This window comes from Cebus imitator, unplaced genomic scaffold, assembly GCF_001604975.1.
Source record: "Cebus imitator isolate Cc_AM_T3 unplaced genomic scaffold, Cebus_imitator-1.0 Scaffold684, whole genome shotgun sequence".
Lineage (NCBI taxonomy): Eukaryota > Metazoa > Chordata > Mammalia > Primates > Cebidae > Cebus > Cebus imitator.
The window spans coordinates 48,772-70,740 of NW_016107999.1; positions in this window are offsets into that span (position 1 = coordinate 48,772).

The window sequence follows — 21,969 nt, forward strand, 5'->3', positions numbered from 1 at the left end:
CCCAAAGTCACACAGGTGACAGGTGGGGAGTCTGGAATCCCAACCCAGGTCTATCTGCTTCAAAATTCATGCTATGAACACTGCACTATCATCATCACAAAACAGCACGCCGAGAGCTGCTCTGGAGGGAACGGCAGAGTATATCAGAGCCTGGAGGACAGGAGGACATAATTCAATGGGAGAGTGAAGTGGAGCAGTGGAGGGGGAGAATAGAGAAAAATAAAAGCTTCCTAGAGCTTAATTTGAGCTTAATTTAGAATTCTAATGAGTTTTTGCAGTGGATAAGGGATCATACTGGCATCCTAAGCACTGGGAACATGGGCAAAGGTAGAGAGCTTCAGAGTGCATGGCAGACTCATGAGGAAGCAATCAGTTTTGAATGGCTGGAATTTAGGTGAATGGGGAGGAGTGTTTGCCGCAATGAGGTTGGCATAGAAGCTGGAGCAGGGGGTCTTGAAGGCCATGCTGATGGGGCTGATCTTTGCCCTGAAAGGACTGGGAAGCCAGTGGGTGTAATAGGACATGGGATCCATCTAATGATGGTTGCTATTTCCCTAGAAAACTCACTCTGGAACATGTACCAGAGAATGTACTGAAAACGGAAGCAGCTGGTAAGCTATGAAGGCAGCAAGGGAGGGGATATGCCACCCAACTTGTTGCCCCTCTTAACAGCGGAACAGAAATATTCTTCTTATGGGATATGCCACCCAACTTGTTGCCCCTCTTAACAGCGGAACAGAAATATTCTTCTTAAGGTCATGTGCATCTTTTTCTGGTTTGAAACATAATCTGGTCAAGAAGGCCCAAAAATCTTTCCAGAGAAAGAATTTAAATGGTCTACTAGGATGATTCTTTAAAAGGCCAGCCTCGAGATCAATCCCTGCACTTTGGGAGGCCAAGAAGGGAGGATCACTCGAGGCTGGGAATTTGGGACCCTGGCAACATAGGGAGACCCCCATCTCTACAAAAAAATTAAAAATTAGCCAGGAGTGGTGGTGTGGAGCTGCAGTCTCAGCTACACAGGAGACTGAAGTGGGAGGATCCCTGGAGCCCAGGAGGGAGAGGCTGTAGTAAGCTATGATCACACCACTGGGCTCCAGCTTGGGAGACAGGCTTTTTTTTTAAAAAAAAAAAAAAAAAAAAAGCTAGTATCATTTTCTAAAGACCTGTAAGTGATAAAGTTATACTGGTAAAAACAGAAATAAAAATACTGGCAATTCCACAGCAAAACCTACTGTAGACACGGGCAAGGCTGACCTTGAAGGTTCTAGAGAGCTGGGATTACAGGCAAGTGTCAGAGTCCTGGTGATACGGGGAAGATAATCTCATCAGAGCTTCCCAAGTCTGAATAGCATTTTCCTTACTCACTGTTCAAAACCTGAGATTATAGCTCTGGGCTCCCAGTGCTTCCAGAACAGCCAGACATATTTTTGTTTTAAAATGCTAGGGGTTTTGCATTTTGCTGACATACCAAGGAGACACTGGCTTTTGAGGCAGATCATTTTGTAAAATCACATTTCTTATTCTAGGACTAAAACATCCAACACATCAAAGGGCATAGGAAAAGTCAAAAGAAAAAAAAATACACACACACACACACACACACACACACACACACACACATGCATTATATTGTGCCCAACCTGAAAGTATCATTTATTGATTTGTTGTGCAAATTCCTTCCATACAGTGCTATGTGCAGATTATAAAATTGTCATTTTAAAACACACAACATCATTAGAAGGGGGTCGAAAGCCTGCAGTGAACATCTTTCACTGTATAGCACTTCCTCAGGAAATATTTCAGGAAGATAAAAAGAAAAGCAAAAACTAACAAAATATGAGCTTTGAAGTTAGGAAGACCCAATTCTGCATGAGCTGAGGCATGTGAATGGGTTTCCTCCTCTGCAGAAAGGCATGATTGAAATTTCTGCTCTATTGGATGCCATGAGAGAAATGGGAGAAAGCCCGTGGGGTACCCCACACAGTACCTACACCAAATGTCAGCAGATGTGACTACAGCCATTACTATCCCTGAAATAACTATCTGCATATCAGAGCATTCAGAAAATACAGGTATGCCAAAAGAAAAATGTTAAACCATGTATATGTAACTCACTGATCAAAATAATAGTGTGCACATTTTGACATTGTGCCTTCTACCATTTTTTCCTACGCAAATATTTCCAAGTATCGAGAAAAGTTTCTAAAAGACCATATTGTATGTACTGTTTTGTAGGTCAGCTCTTTAGTGTGAGGTTTTATGAAGGCAGTGAACTAATACAAACATTGCATCCACACTGTGAACTTAGTGTGAAGAATGTGAGCCATGTGCACAAGCAACCAGTGTCTAGAGCTTCTGATTTCTTTTCTGACCAGCAGCCAGCCATCTGTGCAATGGCTCTACGAAAGAGGATATGCCTGGGACTAACCATAAATAGTAACTACTAACCCTTCACAGCATAATTCCATGTAGTAGAATTTCCTTTTTCTTCTTAGTAAGTGCTTGGTGAAATCTTACAGATAGACGATGCTGGGGATTGTGTCTGCTCAGATCTGCTCAGGTCCCATGGGTGCCTTGTTTGATTCTGGAATGCTCAGGTGTGCACCCATGCTCTGCCTGCCTATAGCCCATCCACTCTAAGGCCTGCTGCTTTCTCCTGCCATGCTTAGCACTCAGTTCCCTCTGCTATTGCCTATGCCGAGAACTCCTTCAAGTACAACTATCTCCAACCCCTTCCTAGGGAGTTTTGCTTACTCCCAGGCCTTCTGAGAAATGTCTTGTGCTATTTAGTGATGGTCTAGGAGTGGCTACTCCACTATCTGGACCTATACGTCATTTACTGTCCAATGTGGAAAACTTTACTAGGGCCCAGCAGGGAGGATCGTGCTCCACCTCCTTCACAGGGAAGAGTAACTTCCTAGTGGAGGTCCCAGGTGAAATCAGATTCCCAGGGGAACAGGGTGCAATCTGAAGTTTATTTTTTGTTGTTTGTCTGTTTGTTTTGAGATGAAGTTGTGCTTTTGTTGCCCAGGCTGGAGTGCAATAGCATGATCTCAGCTCACTGCAACCGCTGCCTCCCAGGTTCAAGCAAGTCTCTTGCCTCAGCCTCCAGAGTAGCTGAGATTACAGGCACCTGCCACCATGCACTGCTAATTTTTTTGTATTTTCTAGTAGAGATAGGGTTGCACTATGTTGGCCGGGCTGGTCTTGAACTCCTGACCTTGGGTGATCCATCCCCCTTGGCCTCCCAAAGTGCTGGGATTACAGGTGTGAGCCACCATGACCGGCCACAATCTCAATTTTTGAGACAGCCTGCCCTAAAGGTGCCTCAGCATTGGGTCCCACCTGAAAGAAATACAAGTACCCTTACAAAGGCCTTGCAGGGGAGACAGATCTGCCTGCCAAGGACTCTTAAGGAGCATGCAAAGAGGAAAATGCTTGGCACAAAAGCAAGCAAGTTTCCTTTAAAAATTTTTTTTACTGACCAAAATCCATGCCTCCTAGCACCTGCATCTTCTCCCGTTGTTTCTCACGCCTCCCTCCCAAAGTCTCTGGCACCCCCACTCCCCCTACTCCACAGCCCCACATCAGGTATTTTGTTCCCCAAGCACCAGGGGCCCTTGCTGAGGAAGATCTCCATGCCAATCGCCATCACCAGTATCCTCAAAAACACAAAGAAAGATATGGAAATTAGATTCTATGAAAAGAAACAGAAAAAAAAAAGATCTTGGGAAAGCAGAAATTAGAAACTCAATAGAAGAGTTGGCAGACGGAGCTGAGGAACCCCCTCAAGACTCCCTAATGAGACGGAAAATAATTTTTTTAAAAAAAGAGGGGTCCAGAACTCTAATGTTCAAATCATCAGAATCCTAGAAAAGAAAGGAAAAGAGAGAGAGAATGAAAGAGAGAACATCTTTATAAAAATAATTCAAGAAAATTTTCCAGACAAACGAGAGCCCAGACTGAGAGAACCTACCCCATGGCCAACACTAGTGCCAAAGCACTTAATGGCGAAATTTCAGAACATTGGGGAAAAATACGTCTCTCAAGTTTCCAGTCAGGAAATTGTCACATCCAAAAGATCAAGCATAAGAATCGCTTTGGACTTTTCAGCTGCAAGCTAGGACACGAAGGTGAATGGCTTCAAAATTCTAAAGAAAAATACATTCTGGTGTAGAATTCTAGAACCAGACATGTTGCTAATAAGATATGAAAACAAATTAAGGATACTTTCAGAAATGCAAGGTCGCAGCACTCCTGTGCACCCTTTCTCAGGGAGCTTCCTGACAACGTGCTGTTTCCAAGGGAGGTGGCAAGCCTGGAAGGAGGAAGACAGGGTGCAGGAAACAGGAGAGAAGTGGAGAACCCTCAGGAGGATGGTGGACGGAGATGGAGGGAGGGCTCTGTGAGCTAGACACAGAGTGGAAGAGGCCAGAAGTTCCCAGAGAGACCCACTCAAGAAGATGAAACCCATAGACAATGTAAAGTGAGGAAACATCTGGAGCGCACTGGCAAGAGTTTAAGCTTGAAGTGGTGATAACTATGTAGAAAAATAAATCAAGAAAACACCAACAACAATTACCACTAAGACAGTTACTACATGGCTCAGGGAGGAAAAATATTTGCAAAGTCAATCCATTACAATATACAGATTTTATTTACATTTGATTTGAAAGGGAAAAGTGAATCATAAAAAAATGTGTTCAATACAAATGAATGGAGTGAATTAAGAAAGAAAGACAAAGGCCAGGAGCGGTGGATCACGCGGTCAAGAGATCGAGACCACCCTGGTCAACGGTGAAACCCCGTCTCTACTAAAAATACAAAAAATCAGCTGGGCATGGTGGCACATCCCTGTAATCCCAGCACTTTGGGAGGCCGAGGCGGGTGGATCACGAGGTCAAGAGATCGGGACCATCCTGGTCAACATGGTGAAACCCCGTCTCTACTAAAACTACAAAAAATTAGCTGGGNAAAAAAAAAAAAAAAGAATAAAACAACAGACATAAGTAATAACATTCCCCTTAAATGCATTAGCTTTCCTTCCAAACCCGTTTCTTGTTCTCCTGTGTTAACATATATCCATATACTAAGTAACTGGGACTAGAAATCTAGGAACCATCCTTAACTCTTTTTTTCTCTTATATCCTATTTTCTTTTTTCTTTCTTTTTGTTTTAGACAGGGTCTCACTCTGTCACCCAGGCTGGAGTGCAGTGATGTGATCATGGGACTATGATCACATCATAGCTGCAACTATAGGCACACACCACCACACCTGGCTAATTTTTTTTTTTTTTTTTTTTTTTTTTTTTGTAAAGACGGGATATCATCATGTTGCCCAGGCTGGTCTTGAACTCCTGGGCTCAAGCTGTCTGTCCACCTTGGCCTCCCTAAATGCTGGGATTACAGGCATGAGGCACTACTCCTGGCCCAGATTTTTAGTTCTACTTCCTAAAAATCCTTCTTGCCCATACTCACTTGATTGTGTTCCACTTTAAGTTCAAAATCATACTTCTCATCTAGAGCAGTGCTATGGTCTGTTGAGTTTTCTCCCTGCCCTTGACATCCCCCATTCACCTCCCTTCCACTCTTACACCAGAGAAATATGTCTCAAACAGAAAAGAAAATCTACTCAGGTCACTTTCCTGCCTAATCCTTCCATAATTTCTCATTACCCATCAATAAAGGTCACATTTTTTTACATGGCAGCCAAGGCCTTCCATGACCTGGCACCTGCCTGCCTCATCCTCTGCTAGTCTTTTTATTTATGTCACTTCCAATGTCAACTATTTACAAATCCCCAAAGATGTGACCTTTCCTACCTCTGTGCCTTTGCTTATACTGTCCTATTTGCCTGGAATTCCCTTACTATCTTGTCTTGGAGGCAGTGTAATGCAGTAATTAAGAACATAGACTCTGGAGCTCGACTGCCTTCCTAGAATCCCAGCTCTGCCACTTACTACCTTTGTGACCTTGGTCAAGTTATTTAGCCTCTCTGTGTCTGTCTTAATCTATAAAATGGGGATTAATAATACCTGTTTTATAAGGTATTACAAAGTTTGAGTGAGTCAACATATGTAAAGTGCTTGATACAGAGTCTGGCCCATACTAAGTACTATGTAAGTGTTTGCTATTATTGTTATTATAATTACTTTATGAAATCCTATTCATTTCCCATGACCTAGTTTAAGTCCTCTACTATGGGGCCCTTCCTGACCACCTTTCTGTCCCTGAGACGCAAAGCCGATCTAATCACTCCCTTCTTGAGCTGTCCCTGTATATTAAACATGTCTGTATCATTGCACTTATTTGTGCTATATCACAGTTGTTTCTTTACATGCCTGTGCCCCGCTATGCTCTGAGCTTCTTGAAAGTCTCACTGATTTTGTGTCACTTGTTCCTGGCACAGAACTTGGCCTATAGTAGGCTGCAATACATTTTTTTAAATGACCAAATGAAGTAAAATAAAAGGCTTGGCATGGCATATGAGACTATTCTACCCCAATGTGCTTATCATCTCATCCCTTATAGCCTCTCCTTTATATGTATGCATTCCAACCACACTTTATTTCTTGCTGTTCTTTGTATAAGCTGTACTCTTTCATGTCTCCAGGGCTTCCTTGGACTTGATGCTGGTCTCTTTTCCTTGAAAGCCCTTCTATTTCCTTTTACAGAGTCAATTTCTACCCATTTGTCAACCCACTCAAGAACCACTTTGCCTATAAATCTCAGAGTATAAGCTCCATGAGTATAGGAAGGACCTTGAGTATTTTTTTTTTCAAGACAAGAGTCTCGCTCCATCACTCAGGCTAGAGTAAAGTGGTGTGATCTCAGCTTACTGCAGCCTCCATCTTCTGGGTTCAAGCAATTCTCCTGCCTCAGCCTCCCGAGTAGCTGAGATTATAGTCACCTGTCACCACGCCTGACTAATTTTTGTATTTTTAATAGAAATGGGGTTTCACCATGTTGGGCAGGCTGGTCTGGAACTCCTGACCTCAAGTGATGCACCTGCCTTGGTCTCCCAAAGTGCTGGGATTATAGGTGTGAGCTGCCACACTCGGCCAGGACCTTGAGTATTTTATTTACCTCCCTGTCCTGGGATGTAGCACAGTGCCTGACATATATTTAATAACAAACATTTATTGACCACTTAATAGGAATTCGTAGTGGATTGGAGAAAACTACAGGTAATCAGACAATTACAATACAGTAAAGTAAGTGCTATGACGGATACACTATGACAGATAATCCAATCCACTGTGAATTCCTGAGTCCTGGGACTACAATATCTTATTATGTTCTGATTCTGCTCTAAGACCTAACACAGTGCCTGCTACATTGTAAGTAAAATGTGTTGAATAAATAATAATCATCTTTATACTGGCCCAGCACAATGCTAAGTGCTATAGAGAACATAAGAGAAATTTAAGATCAAAATACAAACCCTTATGAAACTTCCTGAAAAGGGATCAAATTATAAGAAGTTAATAAATAATGAAACCAGGTGTGGTGGCTTATGCTTATAATCCCAGCACTTTGGGAGGCCAAGGTGGGAGGATCACTTGAGCCTAGGAATTTGAGACCAGCCTAGGCTACATGGTGAGACCTCATCTTTACCAAAAAAAAAAAAAATTAGTGGCTGGGCGCAATGGCTCACACCTGTAATCCCAGCATTTTGGGGGGCCATGGTGGGTAGATCACAAGGTCAGGAGTTCGAGACCAGCCTGGCCAATATGGTGAAACCCCATCTCCACTAAAGATATAAAAATTAGCTGGGCGTGGTGGAACATCCCTGTAGTCCCAGCTGCTCAGGAGGCTGAGGCAGGAGAATTGCTTGAACCCGGCAGGCGGAGGTTGCAGTGAGCTGAGATTTCACCACTGCACTCCAGCCTGGGGGACAGAGCAAGATTCCATCTCAAAAAAAAAAAAAAGAAAGAAAGACAAGATAGGCCGTGAGAAAGAAGATAGAGAATGGACAGTAAGATATAGATTCAAAAATACAAACACACTGTATGTCAAAAGATTAAAATTGTCATTTATAACACAGAGATGGTCATATTGGATAAGACAACAGCTAGCAATATTCCGTTTTATAAGATATTAACATGACACAGCCAGGTTGAAAACATAGAGATAGAGTGTAAGATAGATACACCGGTCAAATAATAATCTAAGCTAGAGACATAACATTTTCTCTGTAAAGGGCCTGATCATAAATATTTCAGGCTTTGCAAGCCATAAGTCTCTGTCATAACTACTCACCTCCTGCCATAGTGAAAAAAACAGCTATAGACAATAGTAAATGAATGTGTGTGGCTGTGTTCCAATAAAACTTTATTTAAAAACAGGGTCATCAGACTGGATTTGGCTCACAGTCAGTGTGCTGATTCCTGGTGGAGTTAGCCCCTGGTCATCTCTCTGGCCTTATCTCCTTCTCCTTCTCCGTGCTCTGGCCTGCTCACCTCTCCACCCTTCATTCTAGGCACTTCTGCCCTTCTGTAATTAAACCTGCGAAGTCTTTTCCCACCTTGGGATTTTGTTTTTACTTTTCCCCCCTACCTGGAACATCCTTGTGCCAGGTTGTCCCCAGACCCACTTACCCATTTTATGTAGGAATCTGCTCAAATGTCATCTCCTTAAAGAAACCTTCCTTGATCTTTTGATCTAGATATCACCCTCCCCCACCACACCAGGCTGTATCTACACACCTTGGATTTACTTTTTGTTAGTGTGCTGGTGACCACCTGACATATCACATATTTATCCATTTTATTGATGATCTGTTTTCCCAGGGCTCTGTCTACTCTGCTCGCCCTTGCATCCCCAGTGCCCAGAACACTGCCTAATACACATCATTAGGGCTGAAGAAGTATTTGTTGAATCAGCGAACGAACTAATAAATAAATCGTTCTAACAAGATGAGTATTAGAAAACATATGTCAATGAAAGACTTATGCACTTTCTTTTCATCTAGAAGAGTGAATTCTCTTGTATGCCCAGTCTAATTTTTCTTCTTCAATACTGTGATGAAAAGTGGAGGAAAATGAAAATCTGCCCATCACAGCTTTACCAACAAATGCTGCAAAAACCTCCCCCTCCAGAGGGGAGATGTCTTACACATGCTTAAGCCCTGGTCCTGCATCCAACGTAAAGCAGGCTACTGTTAATTTTTTAAATAATTGTTTTTAAAGATTATTCTAGTTCTTTATAGAAATCTGTATCATCAAAGATGAAAGGCCCCTAGACCCTTCTTATTCAACCCTCTATTCCCAGAGGGAACAGTGAGACCAAAGAGGTCAGGGGACTCCTCAAGCTCACAGAGCAGGAATGTGAAGGCCCTGACCAGCATCCTCACAGTCAGTTCAGGACCGGAACTTTGCGCTCCAGCATGACACATCTTCAGAAACATGCCTTTTTTTAATCTTGAAAGCAGCATTTATAAGAAAATGGATCTAGCTATTAACTGTGAAGTTTTAATGCCTAATGGATTCTTCCTGTCTCTCAGTTATAAATAATCAGAAAATGAATATCCTCCCCACGCCTTTTTTTTAAGTCCCAGTTGCATGAAATTATTCTTGTCTTTCAAACAGAAAGGCTGGCTTTGGAGTTTAATTAGCTAATCCTTGATATCTCACATCAAAACTAGTTGTCATTCCAATGTAGTGGTATCATCATTGAAATGTTTACCAGGGAGTGTCTTTCATCCAGTTTTCCAGCCACTTTTCTCTTATTTTGAGTATTTGAAGTAGAAAGAGCTTCTTAATCCTTTCACTGATTCTTTTTTAGTCCCTGCTGAGGCTGGAGAAGGAAATAAAATTTACTGAGAACCTGCAATCTACTCTGTTGTGAGCATTTTATAGACATGATCTCATTTAATCCTCATTGCAGCCCTTTGAGGATTTTATTTTTGTTTTACTGATTAAGAAACACTGGGAGGGATGAATTTGATTTTTTCAAGGTCAGGGAATAAAAATGAACACAGGATTTAGAATCAGATAGACTAAGTTCAATTTCACCTCCAGACCTATCTAGCTACGTGACTCTGGGCACATCACTCAACTTCTCCAGTCTCCAGACCAGTGCTGTCCCGCAGAACTTTCTGTGATAATGGAACTGTGCTACATCTGTGTTGTCCTGTATGAAAGCCATGAGCCACATATGCTATGGAGCTCTTGGACTGTGGCTAATGCAACTGAGGAAGTGAATTTTAAATTTTATTTAATTTTAATTAATTTCAAGGCCTATAGCTATGTGCAGTTAATGGTTACCATATTGGTGAGTGCAGCTCCAAGTAGAACTCTCTTAGACTCTTGCAAGAGGGGCCCGTACCTACCCTGGGCCCTGCACTTTAGAAGCCTATTTGGCTTTACTGTCGCCATGGTCCTCCCTATGGGGTAAGGAGGCCACATGCCTACCTGACCACACCTCTTCTGTACTTCTACACCATGCCCTGGGTATCTAAAACCATAATCTGGAATTCCTGCCCGAACAAATTGAGTCAATTTCCAGGGTTTCCAGGGCCTCTCCCCTACTTCCATGCTTCCAAGGAGGATCTATACCTGTGGTATGCACACCCCTAGCACAAGGGATATCCAAGAAGTGGCCATTGATGGGAAATGTAAACAGCATAGACATTTTGGCTGGTATATCTATGGAAGTGTGCAAGGCCCCTTGGGAGACTAGATGGGGCTATATGTGGGAAGAGAAGGGAGGAAAGCTCAGGTTGGGTTCCAACCCTCCCTGAAATACCAACAGCCAGTGTTGGTGGAAATTCCCTAGGAGCCTCCCAATACATTCCTTTTGGCCTTAAGCTTTGGAGTATAATGGGCCAATCCTTGGTATCTTACACTGAAATCTGTTACCTCTCCAGGGTAGGTGTATAATTATCACCATGCTTTGCAACCAAAGAATTCTATTATACCATCCTTACCTCCCAGCCACAGCTCCCAGCCCAGAAGATTCTTACGTGGGAAGTCACCGTGCCTCCTGCTTCTTAGTTTTCAGAAATCCTTGCATTCTGTCCGCTTCCAAGCCTTCCTCTCCAGCCTGCCATCACTGGTCTCTGGGGAATGGGTTCCCCAGTCCTGTCAACAGCGTCATGCCCTCTCCAACATGCCATCATGCAAGGCTGGAAGTCATCCTGGGCCCTCCTCCATTATCTGTCACTTGCGGTCATTCCCAGAGTTCTGTCCGTCCATCCCTGTAACTGGATCTTGGATTGATCCTTTGTCTCTGGGGGGGATGTGAGTTTGGTTTTTGGCTCTGCCATTCCTGTGGTGGTGGTGGCTGCTATATCACAGAGGAACAAGTGGTTCTTGCAATTGCTGCACTCCCCAAATGCTGAACATCGGTAAAAGCCAACTCCAAGACCCATGAATGTCTTTTTAGGACAAAAAAAATGCCTTTTTCTATAGCAAGGTTAAGGTAAAAGCTAAGTAGAAGTTAACTTGGAAAATCTATGTTACATTTTCCTAAAATGTTCCCTGCTGAAAGTTCATCAAATGTTAGTTTAAGTAAAGCCTTCTTCCTAAACTGCAATTGCTTGGCCACCAGCTCCCAGGGAGACAGATAAATAAAATTTTCGTTATAAAACATCCATCTTAGTAGTTTCTTTTCTATAAAATTCAAGGGCAAAGATAATTTTTGAATGAAATGGAACCCAGAAAGAAATCAAACAAGAACATAATTGCCTGGAGCACCTCTAAATAGGTATTCTGTTGCCTAACCTGTGCCCTTCTGCTAGCAAGGCGCTTTCTCCCTTAGCTACTGATGAACTCCTCTTCATCCTTCAAAACCCTGCTCTAATGTCATGCCTGTGTGAACACGATTCACACACACACATTCACTGAGGTAGGTGCTGCTTTCTGCTACTTCCTGAAACTTCTTATACAGACCTCTCTTACCGCACTTTGGAATTTATTCATTTACATACACCAGACAGTGATTTCCTGCAGGGTAGAAGAAGTGGGAGGAAGTGAGGGAAGGACACAGTTCTTATAATCAGTTAAATAGTATTTAAGAAACAATTTCTCTGTCAGTTTTGCTGGGTCCCCCAGTGCTTGGGTCATGGGGAAGAGGAAGAAGAGAAGGAGGAGGGTGAGAATGAGATGCAAAGCGGGACCATCATGGAAGGAATTCATAACTGCAGCATTTTTAGGTTACAGAAAGCAGCATCCAAAGCCAGGAGGAGGCAAAAGTAGGAGGGGCTAAAGCAGCTGGGGCTCTGGGGACCAGCATGTGGCTCTTTGGTCACCTGAGCTGGGAACCAGGGGCATAGGAAGCAGCATCCAGGACACAGAATGAGGAGGCTGATGAGGAGTAGGTCAAGCATCCAGGATGTTTCTGAAAGCTAGTAAGCCTCACTGTGTCCCTGGCTTTGTGCCAGGCTTAGAGAAACAGAATGAATCGGACATAGTCTTCCTCAAGATTGGAGTGACTCCTCCAAAACTGACCAGGCATGTAAAAATGGCAGAGACAGTGGGGCGTGGTCAGTTTGTAAAGGTGGTGTGGACGAGGCACTGCAGGAGCTCAGAGGAGAACTCTCCCACTGTGCAAAGGTGCAGATTAGCACTCCTAAACCCATGGGGAAGCTGAGAAAGCAGCCAACTCCTACAAGCCTGGTCCCTTCCCTCCCAGGACCCTGGGTTGTCCTGCTTCTAAGAGGCAGCATCTTGAGGAAGGGCTGCATGGAAAAGTTGCTGTGGATAAAATCACTGGAGTTATCCATCCCCAGGGGCTGAGTGGAACGGAAGGATGGTGGACACATGAAGTTTACTGAATAGGGACAAGGAAAGCATAAGAGCATGAAGTCCCCAAAATAAGAGAATCATAGAGAGTAAAGCAAGAGCCAGCACCTCTCCAAACTAGCCCACCCCAGGGGGAGGAAGAGGCACCATGTTTCTAAAAACCCATACAGTGTTTCTTAGGCTTGGTTGCACATTGGAATCACCTGGAGAGTTTAAGTACCAATTCCTCAGTCTCATAGAGCAGGGAATTCATTGGTTTGGAGCAGGCCTGAGTATTGGGATTTTAAATAGCTCCCCAGGTGATTCTAAAGCACTTGAGATTTTTTAAAATCACTTATTTAAGGGAAAATGATACCAGATCTTTCTCAGGGGGAAAGGGAGGAAAGTGTTTAGAGGCAGAGGTGGAAGTGACATGATCACATGGAGGTGTGGAGAGCTCTTTGGGCACCGCAGAGTGGATGGTTGGGAAGGGACTGCATTCCTGCAAGTGGAGGGCAGGTTCCCCCTCACATGGAACCTCCTGGAAGCCCCTCTCACCAACTATGCCTGTTCTGCCATGAGACATGATCCAGGAGCTCCAATGAGCACCTCTGCCATTGGTTAAAAAAAAGGGGGGAATGATAGCAGGATAAGGCAAAAGGTTAGCTATTTTATACTTGCTTTGTCCCTGCATCTTAGTGACTTATGCCACTAAATAGTTACAGCTGAACAGGAAACAGAAAGTACACCAACACAGCTGACTACAGCCTTGTTGTATGTTTTAACTTTACTTTTTAAATTATCATACAGTAAACTTCGTTTGTTTCTTTTAGTGTAAGTCTCTATGAATTTCAATGCACACATTTGTGTAACCACTGCTACTACCAGGTCACAGAAGAGTTCCACCGTCCTAGAAAAACTCCTGCCTACTGTTAGGAAAATGGCTGTGCTGCTGTCAAGAGCAGGCCGAGGCAAACATTCAGTGCAGCATGACACAGCGGGATTGGAGCGCAGGCGCACAATCCCAGGCATTGTGTAATCACAGTTATGTAACCACGTTATGAGTGGGCTCATCACCTGGCTCTGAGCCACTACTGTCTGTGAGGTGCACAAATGTATCATTGACACTGTGACAGGCAGCGCATAATGAAGCCATGTCCCACCTGCCTACAGCCCCTGAGTGTTCTTTCCATTACCCGCCACTTGTCTACCAACTCACTTGGACCCCACCTAGGGTTGGGAACTGACAACTGGCATAGTCGGCAGGATTCTGGGCTGAATGAGTCCTCAGGCCCCAATGATCCCAGGTCAGCTCTATGGGTTACAGTACCCACATATGCCACATAACTCATATGGCATGGGCTATGGTCCCCCGTGGCAGCCATGCTGCTCGGATGGGCCCTTGTGGAAACATGGGCGGTGGTGGATGGAGCCCCTGAGAGCATGGAGAAGGCACTGAAGCACCTGTAAGTGCATAGCACTGAGAAGGAGCATGCCTTTGCCGGCAGGGTCCGATGGGCGTTTTTGACTGCACTGTGGGAAGTGCATGCCCAGTCGCTGTGGGATGCAGCATAGGTTAGGGACCTCCAGGTGCAAGCAGAGCACCCAGAGGCCCAGATACACAGCTTGGAATGAGAACTGGGGACTACCATAAGTGTAGGCTTGAGCACACCTTCCCAGCTGGAGACTCTCAGTCTGATACCAAGGAGGAAGAACTCCCAATGTGGGCTTGCCCCATTGTCCCCCAGAAAATAGAGGATGAACACCCACTTAGGCCCCAAGGTAGGGCCTACCATGGTGGATGCACTTTATTTAGTGCCTATACCCCCACTTAGTTGCGGGAGTTAGGCAAACAGTATCAGCAGTGTCTGGGGGAGCCCCTACCCCCCAGAATGCTCCATCTCTGGAACAAAGAAGCTGACAGTATTTCCTGCTCCACCATCAAGATAGAAGAGTTGGCTTCTATCACAACTCACCCATCCCTCTGACAGCGGTTGCAGGTGAGCAGGCAGTTGGCACAAGGGCAAGGTGACTACCCCGTGATGGCAGCCATACAGACAGTGTGGGGTGATGGGGAGAAACACCAGAAACTGTGAGTAAATGGTAATCATATGCAGAGCTGGTGCAGGTAATTCAGGAGATGGGTATACCGGCAGGCTACATTTGATTTAAATACCTGAAGGCCAGATGATGAATGCTTTTGCTCCCACATGAGAGACCTTGTCTTGGGCTCTGCACCCTGAGTGCTTTTGGCTCTCTGGCCACTGTCTTTACTCCATATGTGGGGTGCTGCATATATGAGGTGACTACTGTTATGGCGGTCCTTGGGAGAGCAGTAAGCTGGTGGTGGGAGTGAGGTGTCCACACCATAAAAGAGGGAAGGTATCCTTCCAACAGTGAGCCACCCCATGGGACAAAAAAAGGGCCCCACTGGGTGACCTGCACACAGATCTAAATTAGGCTGATATTGGCTGGGGTTGCCCAAGAGAAAATTGATAGGCAACCCAATGAAGTGCTGTTAACTTTGTGGAGGCAATTATCCCTGGAGCAGCAATTTTGGAAAATGCCCAAGAGGGAGCAGGCTGCTGCTGCTCTGCCCAGTCCTGCCAAGACACTCCAGCTCAAGGATTACTTGGAGACCAGCAAAGGAATAGTCTTTTGTGTTTGATTAGGGAACTGGCTGAGGTGACCAGCTTGGGGGGGACACCAGATGACTGGAGGCCACATGTGGAATTGGCAATACACTGGTCCCCCACCAATGCACATCATGTGCTAGTGGTGGTAGATACCAGCACAGATTGTAGCATCATCTGTGGAGAGCTGGATAAGTAGTTTCCAGGCAAGGCAGCATACATGGACAGCTATGGAAACCAGTCAGTGAAAATGAAACCTGTATCTCTGAGCCTCAGAGTCAGCCATTTCACTCTCTCCACTTGTACACTGTGTAGTGTCTCCAACATTGGGATACATTTTGGAGTTGGACATTTTGCATGATCTGGACTTACACACCATGGCCAGAGAATGTATAGTAAAGCTGGTACTATGGGGACATAAACATCACCGACCCCAGGTTTTACCACAACCCCAGTGAGTTATCTCCACTCATCAATACCACTTGTCTGGGGGGCATACAGAGATAACTGAGACTATTCAGAATTTAGAGGAGGTGCAGATAGTGCATGGCACCCACAGCCCCTACAATTCTCCAGTGTGCCCAGACAAAAAAACTGATGGGACTTGGTGGATGACAGTGAATCATCGAGAATTAAATGAAGTAACACCCCCTTTACATGCAGCTGCCCTATCATGGATTTAATAGACCACTTGATGACGGAATTGGGACAGTACCACCATGTGGTGGACTTGGCCAATGCATTGTTCTCATTGCTCCAGAAAGCCAGGAACAGTTTGCCTTCACATGGAAGGGTGACAATAGACTTTCACAGTGTTACCGCAGCGCTATGCGCATAGCCCCACCATATATCATGGTCTCACTGCCAGGGATGTAGCCACCTGGAAATGTCCAAAGGGGATCCACCTATTCCATTATATTAATGATGTTATGTTAACCTCTGATTCTCTTGCAAATTTAAAAATTATAGTACCCCTCTTGTGACACTTGGCAGCATGCAGTTGGGCTGCCAATGAATCCAAGTTCCAAGAGCCTGGATTGTCTGCAAAATTCTTGGAGGTTATCTGGTCAGGTAAGATGAAAGCCATACCAGAGGCCATCATAGACAAAATTCAGGCATATCCCTGGCTCATCACGATGAGGCAGCTTCAGACCTTTGTGGGCCTCCTGGGGTACTGGCAGGTGTTCGTGCCCCATTTGGCTCAAATGATAAAACCATTATACTGGTTGACAAAAAAAAGGGAGCTACCTGGGATTTGGGATTATGAAGCTGAGAAAGCCTTCCTGGCAGCTGAGCGGGCTATTCAGCAAGCACAGGCCCTACAAGTGATTGACTAGGGGTGCCCATTTGAACACAAAGTACATGTGACAGCAGATGGTTTTGTCTGGGGTCTTACAGCAGCAGATGGAACACTTTAGAACAGCAGTAGGCTTTTGGAGCTTATGAGAGTGTGATGGGATGGGCTACAGTCATCATATGGATGACTTACCCAACAAAGGGGTGGATACATTCATGGGTAATGACCCCCTGGACTGGGACAGCAAAGACATCCACTTTAGCAAAGTGGGGTGCCTACTTAGAACAGTGGAGTACCCTGAGTACAAGCCCCTTAGCAGCAGAATTAAAAGAAGTCCTGGGACCTGTATTTCCTCATGCAGGATAAGGTCATGGATCAGCTTGAGGCACCCTGGACCCTGAGGCATCATCATTTAAGGAAGGATGTTCCCCTATTCCTGATGGAGCATGGTATACAAAAGGGTCTAACCAGGGTGCTGCTACTGCCTGGACCACTATCACTGTGCAGCCTAGTACTGATACCATATGGTTTAACACTGAGTGTGGACAAAGTAGTCAATGGGCTGAACTCAGGGCAGTGTAGACAGTGATCACCAAGGAGGAGATATATATAGTAATCTGCACCAACAGCTAGGCAGTTTATTGAGGCTTAACCTTGTGGTTAACTACATGAAAGTTACAGAATTGGCTAGTTGTTCACCGGCCTATTTGAGGCCAGGCAATATGGCAAGGCCTATGGGAAATGGGCCACCAAAAGGATGTAACTCTTTATCATGTATCAGGTCATGTGCCTCTGGCTGCCCCTAGCAATGATGAGGCAGATGCCTTGGCCAGTGTTCGATGGCTGGAGGCAGTGCCTACACGAGATGTGGCCCTATGGCTACACCAGAAATTAGGCCACGTGGGGGTACTTATGAAACAGGTCAATAAGCGCTGGGGTCTGTCCTCGCCCACACAGGGTATTTGGGAGGCCTGGCATAAGGGCCCAGTGTGTGCGTAGGCATACCCCAGTTGGAGGCAGCTGCCCAGTGTGACACAATAAGCGCCGACAGGGCAGATGTCCTTGGCCAGATGGCAGATAGATTACACTGGGCCGCCACCAAAATTGCAGGGATACACGCATGGACTGATGGCTGTAGACATGGCCACTGGCCTGTTCTTTGCCTAACCTTGCAGGATGGCTGACCAACAACATACCATTCAGGCCCTGCAACATTTGTGCGCTCTATATGGTCATTCCTTGGCCATTGAAAGTGACGGGGAACGCATTTCACTGGATAGCAGGTGCCACAGTGGGCACAGCAGATGGACATAGAATGGGGGTTTCATGTTCCATGTAACCCACAGGCTGCTGGCATAATTGAATGACATAATGGACTCTTGAAACATGGGTTATGCTTGGATGTTACTTCCTCATCTTTGTGGGGCTGGAGTTTAAGGCTGGACCTGGTGCTTGAGACCTTGAATGAGCAGCCACAAAAAGGCAGCCCAGATCTGGTGGAGGCACTGCTGCACTGGGCCGCCCCCTTCCCCACCCCATCCAGCTACAGGTACACATCAAGGACGACCTCCTTCAACCAGGTATGGGGACAAACAGTAATCTGTTGTTGCTTGCCCCAATGCCCCTAAAGGTAGGGGAACAAAATACCTGGCTTTGGCTGAGGTGACGAATATTTCCAGCTGTTGGATCTGCACTGTTGTTCCAGCAGCAGCTGCAGACAGCTTGCCCTGGCACATACACCCAGCTTCTATGGAGAACTGGACATGGCTAGAGACTTGGGGTCCCATAGGTGATGCCTGGAATGGGACACAGCAAGCTTTGGATAGGGGGTGCCACAAGCCCATGGCATGCCCACCCCCTGACTGACTCATGGCATCTACAATGGATGAGGCTGGCTAGTGGGAGAACACATGGTGCCCCCAACAGAGGTATCACGATGTGTAGAGCAACATTGTGGTAACATCTCCATGGGGTGGTTGCCACCATAGTCTGCACAAATATAACATGTCACCACACCAAAGGTGTGGTAGGCTAGGCGGCCTCATTGAGGCCAAGCCCCAATGGACTTCATGCCCCCTGGGAGTTTATGGGTCTGTGGAGACATGGGACAGCCATATTTGCCAGTGAACTGGACTGGCCACTGTGCCTGGGGCCAGATACACACCAAGATGACCTCCTCCAACCAGATATGGGGACAAACAGTAATCTGTTGTGCCTGCCTTATGTGCCTGCCACTATTCTTCCAACATTGCTTAGATGCCCACATAACTGGGAGGAGGTGCATTCTGGTTTTTGCAAGTGCACTGGGTCCCTTGCTGGCTCCCCCCTTTAGCTGTGACCATCCCTGGAGCAGGTGTCATCATTGTAGAAATGCAGGTTACAGCCCTTGCAGAGCACTCAGCGTGGGCCACGAATTACACCCCAGTCACCCTCCTTCTCTTAACCAGTGAGGCTGATCAAACCAGAAAGGTGGTGTCGCAAAATCAATGGCCTTAAATATAGTAACGGCTGCCCAAGTTGGCACCTGTGCCCTTATAGGGACACAATGTTGTACATTTATTCCTGACAATCAACAAAACATAGCAGCAGCCTTGTAAGGGTTGTCACAGGAGATCAAAGCAGTTGAAAGCCTTACTGACAACCCCCTACAGAGAAGGTGGGTGACTCTGGCCACCTGCCTATGTTGGGCCCTAGTAATGGGCAGCACAGCAGGAACATAAGTAGTAGGTTGCTGCTCCCCATATTGTTGCTGTGACCCAAGGATCCTGGGTGCCGCCCATGGGAACATCTCCCCACTAAGAGGATCCCCTCAGCCTTGGGGGTGAAGTGTAAGGACAATGGCTTCATAGCAGTCAAGAGTAGGCTGAGGTAGACATCTGGTGCAGCATGACACAGCAGGACTGGAGCGCGGGCACACAATCCTGTGCATTATATAATCACAGTTACATAACCATGTTATGGGTGGGCTCATCACCTGCCTCTGAGCCACTACTCTCTGTGAAGTATATAAATGTATCACCAACACTGTGGGAAGTGGCTCATAATAAAGTCGTGTCCCACCTGCTATGTCCCCATGAGTGTTCTTTCAACTACCCACCAGCCATCCACCAACACCCCTCAGACCCCAGGTCGGGTTGGAACCTGACACCCACTAACCGTCCTAGCCACACCCTCTTCTGACCCCTCCTCCCTGGCAACTGCCGAGCTGCTTTTGCGCCATTGTTTTGTCTTAGAGAAGGTCACCTAAATGGAATCAGACTGAGTACAAGCTTTCGAGGATGGATTCTTTCTGCCACATAAAGTCTTGGAGATACATCCAAGGTGCTGTGTGTCAGTCCTTGGTCCCTTTTTGTTACTGTGTAGTATTTTATTGCATAGGAGCACCACAGTTCATCCAACACCTACCTGCTCAAAGACATTAATATTGTTTCCAGTATTTGGAAATTCTGAAGACTGCTGCTATATGCATTCATGTACAGTTTTTTGTGTAAACATGAGGGTTTTTTTGTTGTTTGTTTGTTTGTTTTTGTAGCTTAACTAGCCTGGAGTGAGATTACTGATGGAGGCAGTCCTGTTATATGTTAGGGCCCACTTTTAAAGAATACAAGTGGCCAGGGGCGGTGGCTCACGCCTGTAATCTCAACACTTTGGGAGGCCAAGGTGGGTGAATCACCTGAGGTTGGGAGTTCGAGACCTGCCTGGCCAACATGGAGAATCCCAATCTCTACTAAAAAATACAAAAATTATCCGGGTATAGTGGCACAGGCCTGTAATCCCAGCTGCTTGGAAGGCTGAGGCAGAAGAATCGCTTGAACCTGGGAGGCAGAGGTTGCAGTGAGCCAAGATCGTGCTATTGCACTCCAGCCTGGTCAGCAAGAGTGAAACTCCATCTCAAAAAAATAAAAAAAGAATACAAGTGTTTTCAAGATTATATAAAATAATATTGGAGGAAAAAAACCACTGTACTATTTGCATGGCATGGAATAATCTTTTTTAAGCATATTTGCTATCTATATTAGACATAATTTTTCGGATTATAAGGAACAGAAGTCCTTAGCTTAGGCGAAGAGAAGTGTGGTAACAGGAAAGGGATGTGTCTCATGGAGCCCCAGGACAGGGATGCAGCAGGAGCCACAGGCAGATGGAAAACAGGGCCAGGAAGGTGCCAAGCATCTCTCTGCATCTCTTGTATCTGCTTCTCTATGGGTGTCTGCTTTATTCTTCTCTGCTGGGTATCCTCTGCTCCTTGGTCCCCAGGATGTTTAGAAAATGCCACCTAGAGTTTCAGAGTTCACGTATTAGAAGCCTAGCCATGCAGGAAGTCTGACTCTCTGTCCATGCAGATTCCATGTTGGTAGGACAAGAACTCTGGCTGGCAGCAGATTCAGGCCCAATCAGTAAGAACGTCTATTCCTGTAACCCAACACGGCTGCCAGTGACAGCCTCTCCCACCACAACTATGTGGATTGGGGAGCACTTCCCAGAGAAGAGATACTTGCATGGAAGAGGCTTGCTCTGCATCACCCTCATCCCTCACCAGAGAAGCCTCTGCCCACCGCTTTCTAGCCCCCCAACAGGACAGAGGATCAGCCAATCCTGGGCCAGAGAGTGAGATGAGGTCTTGTCTGATTGTGCTCCTGGGTGGGGTTACTGTACCGTAAAGCAGGGGTCCCCAACCCCTAGGCCATGGACCAGTACTGGTGTGTGGCCTGCTGGGAACCAGGCTGCACAGCAGAAAGTGAGCTGCAGGTGAGCATGAGCAAGCAAAGCTTCATCTGTACTGACAGCTCCTCCCCATGGTTCACATTACTACCTAAGATCTGCCTGCTGTCAGATCAGAGGCGCCACTAGATTCTCACAGGAGCATGAACCCCATTGTGAACTACACATGTGAGGGATCTAGGTTGCACATTCCTTAAGAGAATCTAATGCCTGATGATCTGAGGTGGAGCTGAAGCAGTGATGCTAGCACTGGGGAGTGGCTGCAAATACATATTAACATTAGCAGGGAGGTTTTACTGCACAGACCATAATAAATCAATAGCTTGCAAACTCATATCAAAGCCCTATCGGTGAGTAGGAAGTGACAATTAAGCTGCGTCTGGTGGCTTAATTGAAGTACATCAGTGAGTTGATGTACTTTAATTGTACAGCTGCCCCTGGTGGTCTTAAAAGTATGTTCGAAACAACTTCAGATCTCCATACATTCTGGATTAAAGTCAAGGCAGAATGTCCCGAGATGTCACAAAAGCACTGAAAAGCCTGCTTCCATTTCCAACATCCTATCTTTGTGATGCAGAGTTTTCTGCA